The sequence below is a fragment of the Lolium perenne genome, chromosome 5 (assembly GCF_019359855.2).
Source record: "Lolium perenne isolate Kyuss_39 chromosome 5, Kyuss_2.0, whole genome shotgun sequence".
Classification (NCBI taxonomy): domain Eukaryota; kingdom Viridiplantae; phylum Streptophyta; class Magnoliopsida; order Poales; family Poaceae; genus Lolium; species Lolium perenne.
In genome coordinates, this window is record NC_067248.2 from 240,989,343 (window position 1) to 240,999,713 (window position 10,371).

A 10,371-nucleotide genomic window follows, 5' to 3' on the forward strand; every position below is an offset into this window, starting at 1 on the left:
TAGTTGTCCAGAATCGGGTCAGCTCTATCGTCCGCCATATGTCAGTCCTGAAAACATGTAGTCAAAACAAATTAATTGTGTATATGCCAGCATTATCATATCTCTTCTACATATAAAGAGAGAGGGCGACGAGGGAGGCGAGAGGGGGGACGCAGTGATCGCGTGACCGAGAGAACGGTGGTGGTGGCGAAAGGGGGGACGCAGTGACCGCGTGACCGAGAGACCGGTGGCGGTGGCGAAAGGGGGACGCAGTGACCGCGTGACCGAGAGACCGGTGTGGCGGTGACCGAGAGGGCGGTGGCGGTGCCGAGGACACATAACCCTCACCGCCCCCTCTCGATCCCAAATAAAATTTTGTTAAGTTAAAATTTTGATCATTAAGTCTAAATTTTGTTAAGTAAAATTTTTCTTAAGTTAAAATTTTGATCATTAAGTCTAAATTTTGGTAAGTTAAAATTTTGATCATTAAGTCTAAATTTTGTTAAGTAAAATTTTGATCATTAAGTCTAAATTTTGTTAAGTAAAATTTTAGTTACATTAAGTCTAAATTTTGTTAAGTAAAATTTTAGTTACATTATACTATTACATGTGTAAATTTTTGTTAACCTAACACATTTTTGTTAAGTAAATTTTTGTTATGTCAAAATTTCGAGGGAGTACAAAATTATATACATTATACTATATATTACATATTTGTTAAATTTTGTTAAGTCAAAATTTTGTTAGTATACAAATTTTTAGTTAAGTTAAAAAAACAAAAAAAAAACAAAAAAAAACGAGAGAGGCAGGGGCGCCGGCCGTGTAGGCGCTCCCCGCGCCCTCTCTCTCTCTCTCTCCCGGGCGCAGCGCGCGGTATACGCGGTGGGCGGCGGCGGCGGGCAAGCGGCGGCGCTGCGAGAGTGGGGGCGCTGATGGCGTGTAACTCACACGTTCGTTGGGAACCCCAAGAGGAAGGTATGATGCGCACAGCAGCAAGTTTTCCCTCAGAAAGAAACCAAGGTTTATCGAACCAGGAGGAGCCAAGAAGCACGTTGAAGGTTGATGGCGGCGGGATGTAGTGCGGCGCAACACCAGGGATTCCGGCGCCAACGTGGAACCTGCACAACACAACCAAAGTACTTTGTCCCAACGAAACAGTGAGGTTGTCAATCTCACCGGCTTGCTGTAACAAAGGATTAACCGTATTGTGTGGAAGATGATTGTTTGCAGAAAACAGTAGAACAGTATTGCAGTAGATTGTATTTCAGTAAAGAGAATTGGACCGGGGTCCACAGTTCACTAGAGGTGTCTCTCCCATAAGATAAACAGCATGTTGGGTGAACAAATTACAGTTGGGCAATTGACAAATAAAGAGAGCATGACCATGCACATACATATCATGATGAGTATAGTGAGATTTAATTGGGCATTACGACAAAGTACATAGACCGCCATCCAACTGCATCTATGCCTAAAAAGTCCACCTTCAGGTTATCATCCGAACCCCCTCCAGTATTAAGTTGCAAAGCAACAGACAATTGCATTAAGTATGGTGCGTAATGTAATCAACAACTACATCCTTAGACATAGCATCAATGTTTTATCCCTAGTGGCAACAGCACAACACAACCTTAGAACTTTACATCCTTTGTCCCAGGTGTCAATGCAGGCATGAACCCACTATCGAGCATAAATACTCCCTCTTGGAGTTACAAGCATCTACTTGGCCAGAGCATCTACTAGTAACGGAGAGCATGCAAGATCATAAACAACACATAGATATAACTTTGATAATCAACATAACAAGTATTCTCTATTCATCGGATCCCAACAAACGCAACATATAGAATTACAGATAGATGATCTTGATCATGTTAGGCAGCTCACAAGATCCGACAATGATAGCACAATGGGGAGAAGACAACCATCTAGGTACTGCTATGGACCCATAGTCCAGGGGTAGACTACTCACACATCACACCGGAGGCGACCATGGCGGCGTAGAGTCCTCCGGGAGATGATTCCCCTCTCCGGCAGGGTGCCGGAGGCGATCTCCTGGATCCCCCGAGATGGGATCGGCGTTGGCGGCGTCTCTGGAAGGTTTTCCGTATCGTGGCTCTCGGTACTGGGGGTTTCGTCACGGAGGCTTTAAGTAGGCGGAAGGGCAAGTCAGGAGGGGGCACAGGGGCCCCACACCATAGGCCGGCGCGGCCAAGGGGGGGCCGCTCTGCCCTAGGGTTTGGGCACCCTGTGGCCCCACTTCGTTTCGTCTTCGGACTTCTGGAAGCTTCGTGGCAAAATAGGCCCCTGGGCGTTGATTTCGTCCAATTCCGAGAATATTTCCTTACTAGGATTTCTGAAACCAAAAACAGCAGAAAACAGCAACTGGCACTTCGGCATCTTGTTAATAGGTTAGTTCCAGAAAATGCACGAATATGACATAAAGTGTGCATATAACATGTAGATAACATCAATAATGTGGCATGGAACATAAGAAATTATCGATACGTTGGAGACGTATCAGCATCCCCAAGCTTAGTTCTGCTCGTCCCGAGCAGGTAAAACGATAACACAGATAATTTCTGGAGTGACATGCCATCATAATCTTGATCATACTATTTGTAAAGCATATGTAGTGAATGCAGTGATCAAAACAATGTATATGACATGAGTAAACAAGTGAATCATAAAGCAAAGACTTTTCATGAATAGCACTTCAAGACAAGCATCAATTAAGTCTTGCATAAGAGTTAACTCATAAAGCAATAATTCAAAGTAAAGGCATGGAAGCAACACAAAAGAAGATTAAGTTTCAGCGGTTGCTTTCAACTTGTAACATGTATATCTCATGGATATTGTCAACATAGAGTAATATAATAAGTGCAATAAGCAAGTATGTAGGAATCAATACACAGTTCACACAAGTGTTTGCTTCTTGAGGTGGAGAGAAATAGGTGAACTGACTCAACATTGAAAGTAAAAGAATTGTCCTCCATAGAGGAAAAGCATCGATTGCTATATTTGTGCTAGAGCTTTGATTTTGAAAACATGAAACAATTTTGTCAACGGTAGTAATAAAGCATATGTATCATGTTAATTATATCTTACAAGTTGCAAGCCTCATGCATAGTATACTAATAGTGCCCGCACCTTGTCCTAATTAGCTTGGACTACCGGATCATCACAATGCACATGTTTTTACCAAGTGTCACAAAGGGGTACCTCTATGCCGCCTGTACAAAGGTCTAAGGAGAAAGCTCGCATTGGATTTCTCGCTATTGATTATTCTTCAACTTAGACATCCATACCGGGACAACATAGACAACAGATAATGGACTCCTCTTTTATGCATAAGCATGTAACAACAATTAATAATTTTCTCATTTGAGATTGAGGATATATGTCCAAAACTGAAACTTCCGCCATGGATTATGGCTTTAGTTAGCGGCCCAATGTTCTTCTCTAACATTATGCATGCTTAACCATAAGGTGGTAGATCTCTCTTACTTCAGACAAGACGGACATGCATAGCAACTCACATGAAATTCAACAATGAATAGTTGATGGCGTCCCCAGTGAACATGGTTATCGCACAACAAGCAACTTAATAAGAGATAAAGTGCATAATTATATATTCAATACCACAATAGTTTTAAAGCTATTTGTCCCATGAGCTATATATTGCAAAGGTGAATGATGGAATTTTAAAGGTAGCACTCAAGCAATTTACTTTGGAATGGCGGAAAATACCATGTAGTAGGTAGGTATGGTGGACACAAATGGCATAGTGGTTGGCTCAAGTGTTTTGGATGCATGAGAAGTATTCCCTCTCGATACAAGGTTTAGGCTAGCAAGGCTTATTTGAAACAAACACAAGGATAAACCGGTGCAGCAAAACTCACATAAAAGACATATTGAAAACATTATAAGACTCTACACCATCTTCCTTGTTGTTCAAACTCAATACTAGAAATTATCTAGACCTTAGAGAAACCAAATATGCAAACCAAATTTTAGCATGCTCTATGTATTTCTTCATTAATGGGTGCAAAGCATATGATGCAAGAGCTTAATCATGAGCACAACAATTGCCAAGTATCACATTACCCAAGACATTTATAGCAATTACTACATGTATCATTTTCCAATTCCAACCATATAACAATTTAACGAAGGAGAAACTTCGTCATGAATACTATGAGTAGAAACTAAGGACATACTTGTCCATATGCTACAGCGGAGCGTGTCTCTCTCCCATAAAGTGAATGCTAGGATCCATTTTATTCAAACAAAACAAAAAAAAAACAAACCGACGCTCCAAGAAAAGCACATAAGATGTGATGGAATAAAAATATAGTTTCAGGGGAGGAACCTGATAATGTTGTCGATGAAGAAGGGGATGCCTTGGGCATCCCCAAGCTTAGACGCTTGAGTCTTCTTAGAATATGCAGGGGTGAACCACCGGGGCATCCCCAAGCTTAGAGCTTTCACTCTCCTTGATCATGTTGCATCATACTCCTCTCTTGATCCTTGAAAACTTCCTCCACACCAAACTCGAAACAACTCATTAGAGGGTTAGTGCACAATAAAAATTAACATATTCAGAGGTGACACAATCATTCTTAACACTTCTGGACATTGCATAATGCTACTGGACATTAGTGGATCAAAGAAATTCATCCATCATAGCAAAAGAGGCAATGCGAAATAAAAGGCAGAATCTGTCAAAACAGAACAGTTCGTATTGACGAATTTTAAAATGGCACCAGACTTGCTCAAATGAAAATGCTCAAATTGAATGAAAGTTGCGTACATATCTGAGGATCACTCACGTAAATTGGCTTAATTTTCTGAGCTACCTACAGGGAGGTGGACACAGATTCGTGACAGCAAAGAAATCTGGAACTGCGCAGTAATCCAAATCTAGTACTTACTTTTCTATCAACGGCTTAACTTGGCACAACAAAACACAAAACTAAGATAAGGAGAGGTTGCTACAGTAGTAAACAACTTCCAAGACACAAAATAAAAACAAAGTACTGTAGGTAAAAATATGGGTTGTCTCCCATAAGCGCTTTTCTTTAACGCCTTTCAGCTAGGCGCAGAAAGTGTGTATCAAGTATTATCGGAGAGTGGTGTATCGTTATTATGAGCTTCCCCATCCGCAGTGGTACTAAGGGCTTTGTCAATTTTAGGCCTATAATAATACTTCTTTGGTTTAGACACTTTAGAGACATATATAAACTTTTGCTCCTTACCCACATAAGCTTTCTCCTTATATTTAAGAGAAGAAAATGTTGAACCCAAGGTTCCCATAGCCTTTTCAAGTTCATCAATCCTATTGATTTGATCATCATGGACAACACAAGTTCCTAGGACACTAATTCTTTCATCAATTCCTCCTAAGGATTTATCAAGTTCATCAGTTTTATCAAGTAACATTTCCAATTCAGCTTCAATACTTGGAAAAAATTTCTCTATAGTTTCCAATTTTTTCATAACATCTTCAAGAGAGATTTCAGTTTTAACTTTATCAACAGGGGGTATTCCAAATAAACTCTCAATAATGCAACTAGCTTCTAATGCAGGAGTACTTAGGAAGTCACCTTTTGCGAGACTATCAAGAACATATCTATTCCAGCTAGAGATACCAACATAAAAATTCCTGAGTAAAATAATGGTGGAGTGTTTCTTAGTGCATCTATTATGGGCATCACTAATTCTATACCAAGCATCTCTCAAACATTCTCCCCCTCGTTGCTTAAACGTACGAACTTCAACTTCAGGATTACTCATTTTAGTAGTAGTAAATAAAGCAAACTAGATAAAGTAAATGCAAGTAAACTAATTTTTTTGTGTTTTTGATATAGCAAACAAGATAGCAAATAAAGTAAAACTAGCAACTAATTTTTTTGTATTTTGATTTAGTGCAGCAAACAAAGTAGTAAATAAAACTAAGTAAGACAAAAAAAAAGTAAAGAGATTGAGAAGTGGAGACTCCCCTTGCAGCGTGTCTTGATCTCCCCGGCAACGGCGCCAGAAATCTAGCTTGATGGCGTGTAACTCACACGTTCGTTGGGAACCCCAAGAGGAAGGTATGATGCGCACAGCAACAAGTTTTCCCTCAGAAAGAAACCAAGGTTTATCGAACCAGGAGGAGCCAAGAAGCACGTTGAAGGTTGATGGCGGCGGGATGTAGTGCGGCGTAACACCAGGGATTCCGGCGCCAACGTGGAACCTGCACAACACAACCAAAGTACTTTGTCCCAACGAAACAGTGAGGTTGTCAATCTCACCGGCTTGCTGTAACAAAGGATTAACCGTATTGTGTGGAAGATGATTGTTTGCAAAACAGTAGAACAGATGTGCAAGAGATTGTATTTCAAGAAAGAGAATTGGACCGGGGTCCACAGTTCACTAGAGGTGTCTCTCCCATAAGATAAACAGCATGTTGGGTGAACAAATTACAGTTGGGCAATTGACAAATAAAGAGAGCATGACCATGCACATACATATCATGATGAGTATAGTGAGATTTAATTGGGCATTACGACAAAGTACATAGACCGCCATCCAACTGCATCTATGCCTAAAAAGTCCACCTTCAGGTTATCATCCGAACCCCCTCCAGTATTAAGTTGCAAAGCAACAGACAATTGCATTAAGTATAGTGCGTAATGTAATCAACAACTACATCCTTAGACATAGCATCAATGTTTTATCCCTAGTGGCAATAGCACAACACAACCTTAGAACTTTCTGTCACTGTCCCAGGTGTCAATGCAGGCATGAACCCACTATCGAGCATAAATACTCCCTCTTGGAGTTACAAGCATCTACTTGGCCAGAGCATCTACTAGTAACGGAGAGCATGCAAGATCATAAACAACACATAGATATAACTTTGATAATCAACATAACAAGTATTCTCTATTCATCGGATCCCAACAAACGCAACATATAGAATTACAGATAGATGATCTTGATCATGTTAGGCAGCTCACAAGATCCGACAATGATAGCACAATGGGGAGAAGACAACCATCTAGCTACTGCTATGGACCCATAGTCCAGGGGTAGACTACTCACACATCACACCGGAGGCGACCATGGCGGCGTAGAGTCCTCCGGGAGATGATTCCCCTCTCCGGCAGGGTGCCGGAGGCGATCTCCTGGATCCCCCGAGATGGGATCGGCGTTGGCGGCGTCTCTGGAAGGTTTTTCGTATCGTGGCTCTCGGTACTGGGGGTTTCGTCACGGAGGCTTTAAGTAGGCGGAAGGGCAAGTCAGGAGGGGGCACAGGGGCCCCACACCATAGGCCGGCGCGGCCAAGGGGGGGCCGCGCCGCCCTAGGGTTTGGCCGCCTCGTGGCCCCACTTCGTTTCGTCTTCGGACTTCTGGAAGCTTCGTGGCAAAATAGGCCCCTGGGCGTTGATTTCGTCCAATTCCGAGAATATTTCCTTACTAGGATTTACGAAACCAAAAACAGCAGAAAAACAGCAGAATCGGCACTTCGGCATCTTGTTAATAGGTTAGTTCCAGAAAATGCACGAATATGACATAAAGTGTGCATATAACATGTAGATAACATCAATAATGTGGCATGGAACATAAGAAATTATCGATACGTTGGAGACGTATCAGGCACGCGGTGGCGCCGGCAAGCACACAGCGCGCGGTGCCTCTCTGCGCGGGGAACGGCGGCGAGCGGCGAGCGGCGCCTTGTGATTAAGCGTCGGGACGGCGAGAGACGTACGGCGGCGAGCGGCGCGGTTGTTCGGCGGCTCGGGCGCGGCGACGGCGGCGTGAGGAGCGACGGCGACGGCGGGCAGGAGCTTCGCACGCAGATCGCGAGTTAAATCGTTCGCGCGGAGAAGAAGATGAACCGCCGCTCGCCGCGCGCGTATTTATAATAACCCCCTTTAGTCGCGGTTGGGGAGGCGACCCGCGACTAAAGGGTACCCTTTAGTCGCGGTTGGCCACACCAACCGCGACTAAAGGGTATTTTCGCCGGGTTTTTGTTTCCCGCGGAAAAATACCCTTTAGTCGCGGGTGGCGAGGCCAACCGCGACTAAAGGTATTTTTTCAAATTACTGTTCTTTTTCAAATTACTTTTCTTTTTCGAATTTCTTTTCTTTTTCAAATTACTTTTCTTTTTCAAATTACTTTTCTTTTTCAAATTACTTTTCTTTTTCAAATTACAAATAATATATCAAAAAGTAAAGAAAAATAAAACTAATTCATTTCAAAATTTGAAAAATACATATAATATATCAATAAATTCAGAAAAATAAAACTAATTCAATTCAAAATCTTAAAAATACAAATATTATATCAAAAAATTCAGAAAATTAAAACTAATTCATTTCTAAATGTTAAAAATACAAATAATGTATGAAAAAATTCAGGAAAATAAAACTAATTCATTTCTAAATCTTAAAAATACAAATAATATATCAAAAAAATCAAAAAAATAAAACTAATTCAATTCAAATTCTTAAAAATACAAATAATATATCAAAAAATCAGAAAAATAATATATCAAAAAATTCTTTCTTCCCGCCACTTTCTTCCCGCCTCTTTCTTCCCGCCACTTTCTTCCCGCCACTTTCTTCCCGCCTCTTTCTTCCCGCCACTTTCTTCCCGCCTCTTTCTTCCCGCCTCCTGTCTTCCCGCTCCCATTTTTCCCGCCATTTGTCACTACATATAGGTAGCCCGGCTTGGCCAGCATTATCACATCTCTACAATCTCTCATCACTCTCTCATGGCTTCCACCGCACCCACTCTAACCTACCAGCAGGTGGAGGAGCTTTGCGCCTCGAACTACCCTTGCCCTCCGGGCTACCGCATCCCTGCCGGCTGGAGCCTAAGCGCCGGCGGCGTGCCGGTCCCTCCCGTCCCTCAGGGTACTGCGCGCCGGGCGGCCATCACGAACCACTACTACCTCGACCTCACGTCGGAGCAGCGGATGAATCCCCGCTGGCATCCCGATAACCAGCATACTTGGGACGCCTTCTTCATCAATCGGCGTGAGAGGGCGCTCGCCAGGTATGAGGAGGACGGTCTGCCTCCTGGAAACTTCCACGAGGCCGGCCGTCGGCTATGGTGGTACGGCCGGACTCTGCAGAGCGTCATGGACTACATCACGGCCGGCGATATCCCCGCTGCGCTACCCTCGATTCGAGCCACGAGCGCCGCCCGGCAGCAGCGACGGCAGCGCAGCGGCAGCGACGCCGGCAACTTAGAAGGCGACGACTACCAGTACAACGGCGGCGGCTATGAAGACTACGAGTATGCATATTATACGCCTAGGCAGGAGTATGACTAAATCACTCCAAATTTCATGTATGCAGGAGTATGACTTAGTCACTCCAAATTTCCTGTATGCAGGAGTATGACTTAGTCACTCCAAATTTCATGTATGCAGGAGTATGACTTAGTCACTCCAAATTTCATGTATCATCAGTGCTATCTCGAGTCAATTGAATCATTCGAAAATGGACACCAAACACATCACGGGTAATATAATTCACATGATTCATTCAACAAAGTTTGGTACAATAAATTATTACACATCATTTCTTCCCTTGTGTCCCTACTTGCTTACGATTGTGCCGTATCCATGGAGCATCCTCATCATTTAACTTAATGCTTGGGTCGGTGTTCACTTTGAAGGGCGGAATTTCAGCAAACATATTATAATCTTCTGACATGTCTGTCTTGTCCTCCACTCCCACGATGTTTCTTTTTCCTGAAAGAACAATGTGGCGCTTTGGATCATCGCATGATGTACTGATCGTTTTCTTATCTTTCCGTTTCCTCGGTTTGCTACTCATGTCCTTCACATAGAAAACCTGAGCGACATCTTTCGCTAGGACGAATGGTTCGTCAAGGTAACCAAGATTGTTGAAATCCACCATTGTCATTCCGTATTGCTGGTCCGCCTTTACCCCACCTCCTGTTAGCTTGAACCATTTGCACCGGAACAAAGGGACCCTAAGGGAGGGTCCATAGTCAAGTTCCCATATCTCCTCTATGTAACCATAATATGTGACCTTTTGCCCATTCTCGGTTGCTGCATCAAAGCGGACACCACTGTTTTGGTTGGTGCTCTTTTTATCTTGGGCGATCGTGTAAAATGTATTTCCATTTATCTCGTACCCTTGGAAAGTCGTTATAGTCGAAGATGGTGTCTTGGCCAACATGTACAGCTGATCTACAACCTTATTGTCATGCATTAAATGTTTTCTCAACCAACTGCCGAAAGTCTCCATGTGGGCCTTCCTAATCCAGGATTCAGGCTTCCCAGGGTTGTCCGAGCGTAAAATATTCTTGTGTTTCTCAAAGTACGGAGCCACCAAGCTGGAATTGGTGAACCTGTGTGGTGTGCTT